This window comes from Pleurodeles waltl, chromosome 5, assembly GCF_031143425.1.
Source record: "Pleurodeles waltl isolate 20211129_DDA chromosome 5, aPleWal1.hap1.20221129, whole genome shotgun sequence".
NCBI lineage: Eukaryota > Metazoa > Chordata > Amphibia > Caudata > Salamandridae > Pleurodeles > Pleurodeles waltl.
Window position 1 is genome coordinate 1636847799 of NC_090444.1, and position 17716 is coordinate 1636865514.

Genomic DNA, 17716 nt, shown 5'->3' on the forward strand with positions numbered 1-17716 from the left:
GCTCATCATCAAGTTGACTGTGCCAGGAAGACCTCCATACTTGACCTGGCAGAAACACAAGATATAAGGTAAGTACTCACCTTATATCCTGTTTCCACTCCTCTTCCCATCACGGAGCCCCTTGTTAAGGTCCTCACTTTTCTGCAGACACTTTCCCACAAAGAAAATCCACACCTTTGGTGTCAACTCTTACGTTAAGCCACTCTTACATTTCTTCGCTGTTACAATGGCTGTGGACCTATGCTGTAGAACAAGGTACGTATATGTGTATTTTCAGACTTGTTTCATGTACAAAGACACACGTGTATTAGCACTGTGGAACAAACCCTACAAAAAGTGAGATTCATAGCATGATGGTCCAGCTCCATTGGAAGACCGCCACCGCAAGACCGTCAGCACAACAGAAACATCGTAATATAGCAGGGGGCGAACCACCGGTTCAGCGGTCTTCTTGGGATCGTGGGAGTACAGAGGTAAGACCACTAAACTCGTAACCAGGCACGTAGTCTTGTCAGATACCTAAGGCAGACTATGGAAAAGGTCCTATGGGCCATGACTAAAAACTTTTAGAGAATTTTATTTTCTTTATGGGTAGACAATATAATGAGCACAAACGAAGAGATATGGGCATCTGACGTAGAAGCCTAAAAATATATTGGGCTGCACCATTCGCAACAATCTGAAGTCTAGCGATCAAATAGCCAGGGAGGCCCAAATATAAGACATTAGCAAAGTCCAGCCGAGATGTAATAAGGATATGTACCACTGTCTTCCTACAAGACGGGAAGGAGAAAACATTTCTTTAAGGCTCATAGTAGTCCATAGTAAATTACCACGACTGCGGACACCTGCAGTTGAAAGGATAGGTGATTTTCAAACCCCTAGATTTTTTTTGCAACTGTTGAGGGTGATGGTGGAGGCAGGGCCCTATCAGGCCAACAGTTTAGTCACCAATCTTCATGAAAGGACCCAAAAAGAAGAATCTCAGTCTTAATTGTATACATTAACTAGCACAAAGCCATTCAAAAACCACAGTGAGGCAGGCCTTGAGAGGACAACAGTCAACCTCAGCCGCCCTCTTGAAAGAGAGGAAAAGCTGGGCATCATCAGCATAAGACACCTCCTGAAAGCCAAAAGATTCCACCAAAACCGCCAGCGGGGCCAAATAAACATTAAGAATGTGGACCAAGGGAAGAACCCTGAGGCACCCCAATGGAGAGGCGCTTTGACCCAGAAGAAAAGGGGCCATCTAAACCGATTGACCACTATTCTGTAAAAATGATTCAATTCATTCAAGTGCTAGACTTCAAGAAGTTTAAGACGCTGCAATGGGAGCTCATGCAACACAGTATTGAATGCCGCAAAAAGATCAAGTAAGATCAGTGTCACTTTCCTGCTCTGATTGAGCATTGTTTAATACATTCGGTCACATCGAGTGAGCTGTCTCCATGCTATGTTTTGGGAGAAAACCAGACTGACTAGGATGGAGCAGCTTATTGGTCTCCAAGTATGCTGATAGCAGTTCATTAATCAGCTTCTCGAGGCACCTGGAGATCACAGATGCTCCTTGTAGCATGTTTATATATTTTTTAAAGTAGCACTTATTGGAACAAATAAAAGCATTAAGTTCTTGTTTTATAATTCATATACAGGCCATAAAGGCCATAAAGTGCTCAGAGCTTAAGCGATGGCCCAGTGCATACAAGATATCAAAAGAGAGTGTGCATACACAATTTATGACACTGGACCATGCAAACATGGAGATGTTGATACAGCATTAGCCCCTAGTATCACAAACAAGCCCAACAAATCAGTTAGTGATTTTGTAGGTCCAATTGCATCGACTGGTTCTTGACCTGTGTTGAGCTAAAAGGTGATCATCAGGAAAATTAAATTTAGAGCACAAGCAATTATCTGCAATTGATAAAAAGAATACAGTCAGAAAAATGGGAACTGCTCCATTGAGAAAATGTGTATGGCCTTATTCCAAATAATTATTTATAGGTATAGAGTGCCAACCAGTCCCTAGAGTCTGAAATAATCAGAGATGTAATCTGTTAATTAGGAATGACCAATGCTATGCATGTAGATGTGCCAAAACTGGAGCTAAGGAAGGTTTTGGTACTCACTGTGAACTTGAACAATTGACTTTAATGATGTTAAAATCATTAAAACATGCAGTGAAAACAACTGATGAACATTAACAATTAAATTATAAGTAGTTAAAATGATAAAAAACACACAAGTCACTTAGGACCAAAAATATAGCTGTGCAGGTGGGATTAGAAACAATATAATGACAACTAATCTGTCGGCCAAATCCAACCTGACGATTCAGGTGAAAGAGAAAATGAGCAAAGATTAGTCTGTAGTAACAGTAAATTAATAAAATAACTGAGTGCTCACTTACATAGTTTGGTGCATATAGACAGCAGCGACAGATCTGCACACTGGATTATCTGCTGTGGCTGGCTAATAATGCACAGAGAACAGTGCTTAATTTGGAAATAAAAATGTGCTTGTGCCCAAAGCTCTCCTCTGAAACACGTGGCTGCTGAAATTAAATGTGCGAGCACAGAATACTGAGGCAGCATAATCCTAAAGTCATCTTTTATTCATTTACAGCCACTCCCTGCCCCTTCACTCACTCTTGCAGCTTTCTGCCACTGTGACACTTTGCTATCTTTCTTTTCCTCTGTCTTTCCTATTTGTGTCTTTTTCTCGCAGTAAATGCCTGATGCAGAAAAAGGAGTACCAGACCCCAATAATAAGTGCCAGTGCCCCCACTGAAAACCACCCACTCACACTGCAGCAGTCACTGGCAGCGTTTGTCTAGTGGGAGATGCATGTCTGCGCACCGGAAGGAGGCAAGCCATATCAGATGGCTGATGCTTGGGGACCACCAATACGGTGTGCAGGTTATTTTTCTTGGAACTGCTAATTCAAAATAGCAACAAAAATATTGTACAAAAATCATTACAACATGAAATTAAAACCAGTGTATTTTTTTTTTGGGCGGGTGATAATGAATCTAGAAACCTGACTATAACAGAGGCTGAAAATCAGTGGATGGCTACACAGAGCAGATCTTAAAATCCATTTAGGAAAACGTAGGTTAAGTAGCTAACCGGGTAAAAACAATACTCATGTTTAGTTGGAATACCAAAGCCTTGGATTATGTATGAGATTGAATGGGCTCTACAGTTCTAAAATTGCACAGCAAGGGATATTCATGAAAAGAGGAAATGTGGGCACTCAAAAGCCTCACTATAGAATTGGAGGCGAGCCGACTGCCAAACTCACGGGCATGAAGCAGCTGTCAACCTGGCTGCCTCAACCCCCACCTTATTTTAATCTTGCCACCGGGCTGACTGGCAGAAACAGTGCTACAATATTGGTCTTAGCTCCCCAATACCGTACTACACAAGCACCCTTGGAATGCGCTTTGCAGACAGTGCGCATTCCAACTTTGCTTGTCAGAGGGGCCCATGCACTGCCCACGACATGGGCGTGGGCAGTGGAGGGGCCCCCCATAGTTCCCTGCACTGTTCCTGTCAGCCTTTTCATAGCGGGGTCCCTGCCATGAAAAGGCTGGCGGAAATTGGACATGTGGTCAGCACAGTGGCGCTGAACTTATCGCCTCCGTGGCTGAGCACCACTCTGACTGCCATCAGCCCATGGGGACCGGGGTCCCCTGGTGGTCCTACGAAGCATTGCCAGTCCTAGGACCGCCAAGGTAGTAATGAGGGCCTTAGTTTCTACTCCATCCGAATATCAATCCATTTACCATACAGTTGATGGAAGTAGTACATCATAGAAAATATTGTTTCAGTGTATCAAAAAGTGTCAAATCAATTGCTAGCAATGACTACATATACATAATTCACCCTGGTGAGAGTGCAGTAGCAATAGACTGATACAAAATTGAATTATTAGATAGAACCAGAGGAAAAATATCTGTGAATCGTGAATGGTGTGAGTCAATATGATCAATTATTAAAAGCGTATCATCTATAACATTGTCATCCTAAGTAGCCATATTAGGAAAACAATTTTCCTGTTTTACATCCTGCTGCATTATATTAATATGCCAACAATGTGGAATACAGTATAAATCTATAATGCACGTGCTGTCGTTTTCATATTACGACCTGCAGTCATGAGATTAAATGAATCCTTATAAGTCTAGCCTCCATGGTGTTAATACCTTTTTCAAGTGTTCTAACACATAAACTGTTTGCATGTCAGACCGTTCAAAATTAATTGTAAGTAACCACCTCATGGTGGTGTTTCAACACATTTAACCACCTGCCAAAAAATATATTTCTTAATGGTCGGCTTGTACAAAGTGGGACCTTAGTTGTGCTGCATAACTCCGCATCTAATTCTGCTAAGAGGTGGACAAAATGTGCTTTTTCCTTTTTAGTGTGGTTTGGCTAACGTAAAGCAGACAACGTGGGCATCAGATGGCATTCACTAGATTGGTTGAAATGTAATTTGATTTAGAAATGCCTTGGTGCTTGCCTTACCATTCATTGAATGGAACTAAAGCACAGAAGGGCAGACTGAGAGGCTCTGTAAAAGGTTCAGAGAGTGCAAGATACGCAAAGATGTTGGATGATCTCACAGCACAGATTCTACTGCTCCCGGGAAATAAGATATAGAATTTGAGATGACTTACAATGGAAAACAGGGTTATTTTTAATTGAGGGATCTAAGTGACATCAGTTGGACCCTGTTTAGTGGGGGGTCATATACAGTATAATATATCCCTTCCACTCTTCCCTCCCCCTCATAGATAAAGCAATGGCCTGGCCTCCTGCCATACACCCCAACACACATTACTTTTACCACACTCCTGTTGAAATGTATATAAAAAAATTATCTCTTGCCACCCACTCCGACTACCCTTTACATTTACCCTCTTGCCTGCCCAAAATAAAAAAACAATGGTTGTGCCTCATTTTTTATCCTGCCAAACATACTGCACAGAAGGTATTGAGGCTGAGCTGTGATTTTAGTTTGGGGCACAGTGGCATACTGAAGTAGGTACATCAGAATGCTGCAGGTGCCATGTTTCATCACTTGCACAATTGGCAAATATCACTAGAAAATCTTACTATTGGGCAAACGCCTGTGAAAAATGATTCCACCAAATTATTGGTATTGTTGACCCCAATATGATTCCAATAATGCATACTGCCCCAAGTGTGAACATAGTCGAAGATTGTGGCAGGCACCACAGTGATCCATGGAGGCAAATTCCAACACCATCTCTCTGAAGAAGCCACAGCCAGTCTAGACACTGTGAAGTTGAGCGCTCCATGAAAATGTGGGGACCAGGAGCTGAAATTTACTGTCTATGATGAACCACAGACAAAGTAATGATAAATCATACACCGATGTATCCGTAAACTGTAACAAGGTAGCATAGGGATAGTTATCAGACTGAAGCTGACCTGTGTTCTGCTCTACTCCTAGGACCTTTTCAAGGATTTACAGCATTGTTTAGGGTTTCTCCTTGTGGTCTCTGTAAATGTGTGGGACATTGCACAGAGGCTCCTGCTAATTTAAATGTTTTGGGGAGCACCTGAAATGCCCTTCATCTTAGGACTCTATGTCTATTGACAATGCAGACTTGGGACTTTGGCATTCATAGTGCATGTCAGGCAGTACTCGAGTAGATCTTGAATTTAGAACTTACAAAGTAAAGTGAAGAGGTGAGAAACATGCAATCCAAAAAGGGGAACTGTCCATAAGCACCTAGGTGATAAGGTCCGATGAATGGTGTCAGTCAGGGGATATGAATGTGTATATTACTGCTAGCATCAAGAGCAGAGTTTGGAACAAAGGACCTCATTACGACTTTGGCAGACCATTCACAGGACAGCCGAAGCTGCTGCAGGCAAAAGACCACCAGTACTGAAGGTCTTTTGCCTGCCATTTTAGGAGTGTTCTGCTGAGCCAGCAAGGGAAAACAGTGTTTTCGCCCGCTGGCCCAGCGGAACATTCACCACAACATTGACACCGGCTCGTAATTGATCCGGCGGCAATGTTGTGATGCGTCGGGTATGACAGCACCCGTTGCGCATTTTACTGCCCATAATTGGGGTAGTGAAATGCGTGATGGGGCTGTGTATTCGGACCCATGCACTGCCCATGCCAAGTGCATGGGCAGTGCAGGGGCCCTCAGGGGCCCACCGACACCCCAATTCTGCCAGCCTTTCCATGGCGGTGTTAATCGCCAAGGAAAGGCTGGCGGATGGGGACTCGTAATCCCCAGTCCAGCGCTGCTTACAGAGCTGCCCTGGTGGATTACAACCACTGGGACTGCCAGGCTGCAGGCTGGCAGCAGCCTGGTAGTGTTGGCGATTTGACCGTGGCGGCTCCATCACGGTCATAATGGGGCAGTCGGACCGGCTGTCTGCGGCAGTCTGACCACCATCACGTGGCTGGTGGTTTTAAGACTGCCAGCCTCGTAATGAGTTCCATAGTGTGTGTGACTGATAGCCACAACACTTGAAATATATCAGACTAGCATTTTCCATATTTACAATTTGCCTGTAGTCAAAATGTCCAGGTGAACTACAGCCAAAAATAGAGGAAAAAGGTGCGAAAACTGGTGCAGAAACACCTATCCCTGTATGGTAATCCCCGAAATCATTTCCATTCAGTTACTAGTGCCCCTCATTTTGTTAGTTCCAGAGGCGGGGGAAGGGTGGGGATTTGGGACGAATTCTGCCCACTTGTTCTCAAGGTTACAAAAGTGTACAAGTCTGCTCTAAGCAGGGGCAAAATGGTTGTGGGATTTAAGTGGCCCTTCAGCAGAACAATGATAGAGTACAGTGTGTAAAGAAAGAACGTCAACTACACATTCAGCCTAGTGTGTTAAATGCTGATTGGTACACCACATGTTAGTACAAATGCTAACCACAGCCAGTCAATAATGGTGATTGGTTAGACTCCCTGGAGTAAGGATAGTTTCAACTTGTTACTAATTGTATAACAGTGCATATTGTATACAAAATATGTTCCGTGGGGCTTAAATTGGGATTTAATTTTATAATCCCAATCAATATATTATGTACACTGTGTCATTTAATCCGCTATTGAATGGATCATTGGCCTTGGAGGTGATACCTCACAAAGAATGTGATGCAGTGTATTTCTGGGTATTATTAGATGTCATATACTAAAGTCGATGTTTCCTATATTCTGTTTTTCAAAACCTAAAGAGAAATACCTTCAAAAATTGAAGGCTGACTTCTATCGTTGATTGGATTAGTAACCAGGAGAGGTCAGCTGTTTGTTTTGCTTTTTTACACTTAATTTCTATCATGGCTCTGTATAGTTGCAATTCAGCAGGTGCAGGCAATAGTGGCTTGCGGTGTTAAAGGGGGTAGGGTGGCGCACGCATGGGTGGAGCTGGAGGGGGTTGGGCAGAAAATATCAATAAAAAAATAAAATAAACTTACCTGAAAACAGCGTGCCGCACAGCGTCCCGCTCCTCTGCTGGCTGCAGGCAGGCACAGGCTCCCAGCCTGCCCTGCGGCCAATCCTGACGCTGCTCAAAGCAGCATCAGGATTGCTTGGGAGCGCCCAGCCAGGGTGCTCCCAGGCAGACTGGTAGCCTGTGCAGGCTCTCTCCTGCCCACCAACTGTGTTACTGGGCTGGAGAAAGCCCTCTGCACATGTGTGTTTGGCCGGCCCGAGGTGGCTGGCCAAAAACACATGCGCTGTGAGGGGGAGTGCTGAGCACCCCCCCCCTCACACTCATCACCCCGGGTCCCCGCCTCCCTTTACAAGGAAATGATAATAAACACAGTTTATTATTGTTTCCTTATAAAGGTTTTGCTGGTGTCGCTGCTGGCAGGGGTGGGGTGGGGCGACGCTACTGTGTGTAGGGGTGTATGAGGTAGTTGCTGATGCATCCTACAACATTGCATTGGACATGATGGGGTGAATGGTGAATAGAATCCTTCCCAGCACCATACACTGGTCTTATCCATCATCAGCACAGGGAGCCGCATACAAATGGTGGTGAAGGGTCAATCAGAACAAGAGTGGCGCTTGTCTGCGTAACCTTGTATGAGGTGTCACTTTGATTGGAAGTTCCAAACACCGTAGAGCCGCAATTATTCACAGTGATGGAGAGAAAAGGGAATCTCATAACTACCTCACCTCAAAGGGAGACAACACCACCAGGATTACCTCTCGGTTCAAACGTTTCTGAGGGGTAGTGAACAGTAGCGAGAGAAGAAAGAGAGATGAGGTAGAAACAAGACAAGGCACCCTTGGTATTCAGCAACCACAATCTTCAGCTTTAGACCCCGCCTGCAGTGGGCTCTAAGAAAAACTGTGCGCCCCTGTGCATATTTCTTTACCAAATTAAACATTGTGACCTGCGAACATTACATTGATTTATGTGAAAAGATATTTGTCCTTCTCTCATTTTCTATTACACAATATTAGATCCTCAGGTGGGCCAAGGTAAAATTAAAAGATGTACACATCATTCCAGAGGCAGTAAGCTAGATGAACGTCCATTTTACCCTTCCTCGCAGTTCGCCTCAGAAATAATAAAATTGGTAGGGGGACCTGTAGGAACTTCGACGTCCCAAGTAGTACATTGACTGTGTCACAGACTGATAAAGCTCTGAGCCCACATCCATCACCCTTTATTGCTCAAACATGCTGCATCACCCCAACTTCAGAACCCTACTATCAACCAGGGGAAGAAGTCCCACACCCACCTTGCGAGAACACAGTGGTTATAGGAGCAACACTCCCTATAGACAACAGCCAGACCCGAACGAGTCTACTGTCAGAGAGACATTGCTGCCTGAAGGCATGCTTTTCACAATGATTATTTTAATCATTGCTGCGTTATTGTTGATGCTACTGGCCGGAGAGACCCTGTTGATTTGTCTTTTGCTTTGGCGACCTGATGTGTGAGTAAGCTAGGCTGGCTGGACTGATTGGGTTGCTAAATGATACTTGCACTGTATTTTGCATGCATGCACCAAGAATGGTAAGCATGATGGGCCAGGAATAACAAAAGGGGTTTTTCCGCCCTGGAGTTGGAATGCTTCTGTACCTGCCAAGCTAGTGTATCTTCCCTGCAGGAGGTCAGAATTCTTCCGCTATCTGACAACAATGTTACATCAGTAGACATGGAAAAGAGTGAACAAGGCCCTGGACCAAAAACTACTTCTGTGATACCTGATCAGGGTACGAGCAACCAATTTAATACACTATCCACATTTTTGGTTAGGTAACATGTAGTGTAATATTATTATCTAAGTATTACAAAAAAGCCAAGGCTGGTTGATTGTAAAGCAATGCACATGTTTTCGCTGCCGTTCTCCCAAGGTATACACCTATGCTTTTTCATTGAATGATGAATCATTCATGGAAATATTAACTACAAAATGATTGGCCACAGACTCTGTATACTATAGATACTTGGAAAAGTAAACGCAGGCAAATGTTTAATCCTATACTGGCCTGCAAACATGTATGATTGTACATAGGTAGGTATTGACTTATGGATGCTTTTTACCAAGGGCTTCCATGTAATACTATAGACACTGTAGGGGCTTAGTGCTCATGCAACTAGGCCCTCACCTGTGGTATAGTGCACCCTGCCTTAGGGCTGTAAGGCCTGCTAGAGGGGTGACTTACTTATGCCACAGGCAGTGGGATGTGGGCATGGCACCCTGAGGGGAGTGCCATGTCGACTTATTCATTTTCTCCCCACAAGCACACACAAGCTGTGAGGCAGTGTGCATGTGCTGAGTGAGTTGTCCCCAGGGTGGCACAATACATGCTGCAGCCCTTAGAAACCTTCCCTGGTCACAGGGCCCTTGGTATCAGGGGTACCAGTTACAAGGATTTATCTGTGTGCCACGGCTGTGCCAAATGTGGGAACAAAAGTACAGTTTAGGGAAAGAACACTGGTGCTGGGGCCTGGTTAGCAGGATCCCAGCACACTTTCAATCATAACTAGCATCAACAAAAGGTAAAAAGTTAGGGGGTAACCATGCCAAGGGAGGCATTTCCTTACAGAGGGTTTTCTGAACTTTGATGCTGTATCCTGATGCTTTGCTGACCAGAGTGATGTCCTGATGATGAAGACTGTTACAGCTTGCTGATACTTACTGAGGAAAGGTCTACCAACTGTGATATTGTTTGCTATGACTATTTGCTTGCTTTTGTTTCTAGGTACCAACTGCTAATTTTGATAGAGCCATAGTTAGATGTTTTTCCAAATTTGTGTTGACTAAATTGTTTTGCATGAGGTCCAAACATGCTAATTCTAATCTGGTGTCGGTTAGGGTTCTCACTGATGAAGTTCGCTATATGTGATAACAACTGATGTCTTTCCTTTGCTGAAACTAAATGTATGTAATACCGTTCGCATAGTTATTCTTGTAAATAATTTGCACTGTAACCTTGGAATGTATAGTAGCTCAAGCTTTGATTAGATTGCAATTATTCCGCTGCTTTGGACAGCCAGTATTGTGTCTGTATGTTTAACAATTGATTTTGAGATTATCCTATGTTACATTAGCATTGTTGATATAGGGAAATAAATACTGTAACTCTTACATAAAGGTGTGGTTATTCATGACTGTAAGGTAATGGGGTGTGACAATTACTGACTCTTATTGATTACTAATGTTATCAATTGTTAATGTTATTGATCTGTGTTTGTATGGGACATATGGTGGAAAACCTCAAAGCGAGTCAAAAGGTTCATCGACCTATTCGCGTTTCCTTGTACGTTTACTTATTAAGGTCGGGCGAGCTAACACTTGCATCTTAGAAACATTCCCACTTCACCCATCCTGGCAACAATGCAAATAGTGAACTAAGTTCATGTTTGTAAACTGCCACTTTAAAAGAACTATTTTCTTTCCTTATTTTTGACTACTGAAGTGAAATGCCTCTGTATGTTAATGAGGTACTTTTTTGAGTTATGGAGAGACTTTATTTTTATTTTTTCCACTGTGTTGCAAGATGTCTTTTTAAAGTGGTGGTGTTCCTAAAGTTAAATGGTGCAGGAAGCCACTCTTTAACTTCAGTTCACATGTGAATAAAGGCTTGCCTGCTCATTCAACATCTTTCTCAATGTTGGTGCTGAGTTCCGAAAACAGCAGCCCAGTGCTGCTATTGATCAGCGGGCGGGATGCAAAGGTCAGGAGGGCCTCAAGAGCCCCCTGCCAAAATTGAGTATCACTGTGTGTTTTATTAATTCATAGTTTGACTGTTAAGACAGAATTACAGTGTTATGCAACACAACAGACAAGCGTCCAACTCCCTTGAAACGAAATAAAATGTGTTTTTCCAGAGTGGACCACAAAAACATAGCCTTTCAACAAATGTATTTTTTTAGGAAGTGCCAAGAGTTTTACTCCTATTCATATCCAGGATCATTTGTGGATTTATTGATGTAGTTTATCCCGCCAGTACAATGGGCCTTGCTCATTATGCACATTTTGTGGACTACTGTTACAATTTTGACTTGGAAACATTGCCTAACAGGAAGCTTAAAACTAAATTTGTACTTTATTTTGTATTTTTGCACATTTGTGACTTTCCAGCGCATGGGAAGACCGTTTTTTCACTGTTCAAAACATGACATAAAGCACAGTTTGCCATGAGTGTTGTGAAATGGACAATGCAAAATAAATAAATCTAATTTTGGTTTCTTGACCTTGGGTTTAAACCACGAGAAAGCACGGTTGCCTAGCCAATGTAGGTAGATGTGTCTTTCTTCATTAAAACATAATTTTTATTTATTTATCTGGATCGGTAACTTGGAGACCATGATGTGATGGTCCAGGACACAACACAATCCCTCTAGAGAGCCACAATGTATTACTGTGTGTCATCCGCATAAGCATGACACCTGTAGCCAAGGAATTCAGACTCTTCTATCGCACACTGAACACATATGTTAAAAGGAGAGATCAGTGATAGTACAGGCCCATGAAAACCTCCACCTATTACTGTTTCCACATAGAAATATGAATCTTCTAAAATAATTCCAACCAACAGGTTACATCAGACATTGGTTACGATTGGGACAGGGAGTTCCATCTTGAGTGCCTTTGGATAATACTGTGAAAACTGACAATCTTGTAGGTTTGTGGGTATTCAAATATTTTTCAGGTAGTTTCCAATCCTAGAAATGCCTACCTGGGGAATTAAGGGTAGGCAATAGCCCCATTTTTCATAAGGGTGTAGGAGAAGGACATATCAGCCGGATAAAACATTTTACACATGTAAAGCAAAAAGATAATTGTACAAATGCACATTTCTGACTCGTTTACTCATGAATGTTTTACACCTACTTGAAAATGTTCAAGGGTACTCCTGAAATAAATTTTTAATTCAATAAAGATGGATTTGAACTAAGGATAAAAATGGATTTAAACTAAAGATAGAGGAATGTTTATGCACAACTTAGGTTGTAATTTGCTCTCCTTTGGTTAACTTGCAAATCGCTTTGACTTTTACACCAGTGTAAATTTCATGTCATAATTTTTCTTGTGTGGGAACGAACTTCAGAAAAGATGCATGCACACTTTATGGACTGTATACGGTATGCTTGATCAAAGTTAGGAAAGTTCATAGATTTCTCAATTTTCTTTAGATTCATTTTTCCATTTGAAAATGTTTACTTTTCATGTCCTTTCTTTCCACAATCATTTGCAGGTTTTATTATTTATTTTCTGAAATGTTTAGGAGACGAATGTACCATTCTTTCTGAATCAGTACGCACAAAGGATGATGGGTTGCTCAACAACTTTGGATTGGAAATCTCAGACCACTCACATGACTTTAGTATGTCCTTTGGCATAACTCCAGGACACATAACTTCAAGGTATTCAATTCAGAATCCAGAGGTGGAGTTAGAATGCAACAGGAGAGGTGTCTGCTTGACGACAACGGCGCTTCTGTGGTGGCCCAGTCTTGGAATGAAGTCTACTTGGAATTGGCTACTCGATGCTTTCTTTCGTTACTTACCTTGGATGGGTGTCTAGACTTCGACACACTACTGTTACTTCCTACTCCTCTTAACTAGTTTAACAACTTCATGTGTGTAGACTACGCAATCATATATTGCGCACATGCACACTTGTTAAGTCAATAATGCAGTGTTCGCATGTTGAACTGAAAACTCCTGACCCCTAGGTAAGAGTGATCCCTTTCAGTAGCCATGTTCCTAGGTACTAAATTGTGCCACTTAGCCTGAAAGGTGTCACCTGAAAGAATCATATTGAAATGGAGGAAAAAACTCTTGGTGTAAAAAACACAAAGAAAAACTCAGATGAAGCTTGGTTAAGAGATAATCACACATAAAGCACCAACAGTGCCACAGGAAATGTAAATCCAGGGGGCGATGATCCCACCAGAAAAAAAAAATGAGCCAGAAGCTTTTGCAACACACTGTTCCTGAAAATTCAGGACAGAGAGTAAATCAGGATACTCAGAAAGTAGCTTTGCCGTGATGGATTGTGAACCACTTGCTCAGTTGTAAAGTACCTGTGTCTGTTGTAAAGTATGCATGTCTGTAATGGGACATTTTGTCAGACACACATCATACCTTGAAAAAAACGTTGTGATTCAGGTCTGAAATCTATTAAATTCTGATTGGCCACAATAGAAGCATGATTGCCAAGTTTGCCATGATTGGATAATATAAAGCAATCTATTTAGGTCATAGGAGAAGAGGGATCACACAGACAACTTCAATCAACACAGTAGTACCACACCCATGTTTAGTGTCCACTCCTCCAAGTCTCATTTTGATAATAGGAGCTTCACAACATAATATTAGTTACATAATTAGTAGAGGTGAATCTAGGAGTTGCTAGGTCTGGCTCTTGATCCGCGTGCGTTGGTCTTTGCACTGTTTGTGATCTCTTGAGTGGATTTTACCACTTTGCAGCCCCTTGGGTATTAAAGAAGGGACTGCAAATATTTTTATAATATGCATTGTACAGGTGCGCATATCGAAATTAAAAATAGACTAGGCTGCACATGAAAGAGAGTAAGTTAAAGTTAGAGGCTGAAAAAACATAATCAAGAAAAGTAGGAACAACGTTTAAACACAAACTTGGACCAATGCCAAAGTGTAAAAACACAGGCGGTTGGGAAGACCTACCCTCCAGAGTGTGTTAAACGAATACACGTGGTTGGGATTCTGGGAGAACACAGGCCAATCACAACACATACAGAAGTAGGGAAATGCGCTGTGCTTAGCTGTACACAAGGGCAAATAATAGTGTGTAAAGATAATAAGTCAATTCTGAGACAAGCAGGAGATAAAGCAAACCGTATACAGCACTACCTGAACATACAGGGGGCCTACATTTAATTAACTGTGCCTTCTTTGTGAATGTAAGAAAGCAAATTTAAGTCTCGCCAATTAAAGCGAAATTGCATTCGTATCACGTTGAGCCATCAGGGTGACTGAAAACCTAGAGCTGTATACATAAATCGAGGAATCTTAGACTAGATTGCTTTTTTATCCCCTAATGAATGCACATATTTACTGATTATGTTGACTGTTATTGAAGAGCTGCACCGGGTAGTCTTCTTCAGGCTACTTGTTTATTCTGTGAAGAAGTCAAAATAATACATTATTCACTTTAATATTGGTAATTGTTTTAGGAATTGCTGCTTGTACTGCACATTTCGTCTTTGCTACTGAAGGAAGTAAAATACCACACGATTAAACGAAGCTAGGTATTGTCTTGGTAATAAATTCACAAAACATATAACTTTTGTGTGCATGCTAAAAACAAAATATTTAGCTATGAGCAGTCTTAAATGGCAGCATTAAAGAGTATCAGCTTGAATATTTGTCATTTTACCAGAAGCAACGGTCGCAGATCCAGTACAACACACGTACACACTCTTTTAAAATCTATTTAGTGTTCGGAAACAAGGAATAGCAATGAACAATCAAACGCAGAAATGAAGCATAGGTTCTCAATAATACATGAACCCAATTTGCCATCTGAGTTCTGTTATTAATGTTGACTACAATCACACCATTTATAAGCGACAATACCTCAGACATGAAGCAATCGTGGAAGAGCCTCTATTAAATGTTTGGTATGGCTGGACTCTACGAATCCTGCTGAAAGCACAGCAGAGAGAGGTGGATTATTATTGGCACTAGAGCATGCTGGTGTTTCTGACACTGAGGCCCATATTTATACTCGGTTTGAGCTGAATTAGTGTCATTTTTTTTTAAGCTAATTCAGCGCAAACCTAACTCCATATTTATACTTTGGCTCCAGACAGGTATGGAGTTTACGGCATTTTCTGGATGTGGAAACCTACCTATCAATGAGATGCAAGGTAGGCGTTCCCGTGCAGAAAACGAGCATATGGCCTTAGCGCCATATTTATTCCCTATAATAAAATCTAGCATGGGGGGATGGGGGCCTTAAATAATGATGCTAAGCTTGCTTAGCACCATTATTTAACACCTGGGTATGGGCAGATGTTAGGTAGGGGACGTTTGGGCCTTTTTCCCTGGTCAGAGACCATGGAAAGAGCCCACAGGTGCCCTTTCCTGGCCCCAGGGACACCCCCACCCACACCAGAGGTACACCACAGGATGGGGGACCCATCCCAGGTAAGTCCCAGTAAGTATAATATTTTTTTTCCCACTCGGGGGCCCTGACCTAGGGCCCCCTGCATGGCACTGGTGGTGGACATGGCTCCTGTCTTTACTAAAACAGAAGCCATGTCCATGGGGTTTGTGCGCCAGAAAATGGCGTTACAATGCATAGAGGCATTTTTTTGCCTCTAAACAGTGTAGCGCCATAACTCAGCGTACAAGCTCTGGTTCCCCTATGCCTCCCCCACCGGTTAGCGTCCTTTACAGGGACATTAACAGGGCATTCGCGCCGGCTAGCGCCATTCCATAAAATAAGGTGCCCGGCCGGGGTCCAGGAATGGCGCTAGCCGGCACTATACTTTTACACGCAAAACTGCGCTAATGCAGTTTTGCGGGTAAAAGTATAAATATGGGCCTCAGTGCAAAAATGAAGGCAACGGCTAGAAATAATGTCGAATAACTGAGATATCATAGAGCGGAGTGAGATGACAGCATTTGTTTGAGTGCATTTTCAGATGATGTAGTTGAAAAGAACAGAATACTAAAGATGGGTGCAGGACTTCTTCTTTAATGGTTAGGTAAGTATACAAGGTGCTGCGACTGCTGGCACCTCACCCACATCCCAACTGGCACTGCCTTGAACTCCACCAGCATCCCATGGTGTGATGGAATTTTAAGGCGTCCCAGGCACCACACATCCCTCCTGTTTAATATTTACCAGTATGATGAATTATTACATTAAATCGGATGAGCATGTATTAATAGAAGAATAACTAATTTATGGCAAGATAAATCTATGGCTACACAAGGCCTAGAATAAAACACAGATTGTACAAGACAATAGCAAAGAAACAATCCATTACATAATCAGCAAAACCACAATAAATAAATAATTAAATAATTAACACCTGAAATAAATAAAAAAAACATTATCTAATAGACTACAACAGGGAACTCATTTAGTGATACAATCCTTAAATTGATCTGGTAAATGCCTAGATGGTGACAAACAGGTAGGACGAGAAGTCCCATAAGTGTCACACTCTTCTCACCAGTATTCACACAATTATGCACCTACTCTACTTTATCATCTGCAACCACTACCACCCTGTTCTTATTCTAAATTTGTCCATCATTAGTGCTCCCTGAATGAGACATCATTTGGACCAACAGTATGGGTGGAGAGTACTCTGACACACTCTTCATGACATGACATTATCTGGTTTCTTTATTCTCACCCAGCTTCCACATATCATAAACAACTCCTTCATACAAAATTAACGTTTCAATACCTAGCTTGAACTTTCGCCTTGACATGCACAACTATACTCAAGTTGGAGGCATCAGTGGTTTTAAGACCCATGCAATCTCTATTCAACTTGGATCGAAGAACACACCCTCTCAATAAAACAAAGGGAATAACTCCTGAAGATTAAGTTGGTGTCGTAGGAATGGCCCAAAGCATTTTCTCTACTGAACCCTTACAGTCTAATTTATTGATTAACTGTAACTGGTCCTTCAGACTATGGTTGAACCTTTCAACTAGGCCATTACTCCTAGGATGGTACAATGACGTATGTGTATGAATGATACCACACTCTCTGAATTTTTTTTCCATCTGTTTGGAATCTATTTGTGTGCCACTGTCCGTTACAATAATATTCACACAAACCACTTCTGGCCATTTCACCATGTAGTCTAATAATACCAATGCATAGTTAGGGACCTCTCCTTTGATCCTAATAGGTCCCAATATATCCAAAGCCAGTTTGGCCCATGGTATCATGTCAACATCCACAGTAGATGATTTGGTAACCTGTGTCTTGTCACTAATGCTACAACTATCACAGTCATGTGTAAAACACTGCACTGATTTGTCAATGCCAGGCCACTAAAAGTCCTCTTTGATCCAAATCGAGAACACTTTTCCTCATGTTCATTGGTACAACTAACTGTTCAATTCTATCCCCTCCACACATGCCAACTCAGATGCAACATGAACATAAGAGACAAAATCCGGAGGTACATTTTCACCAGAGGCTACTCACCCTCCACCCAAATTTTGACTTG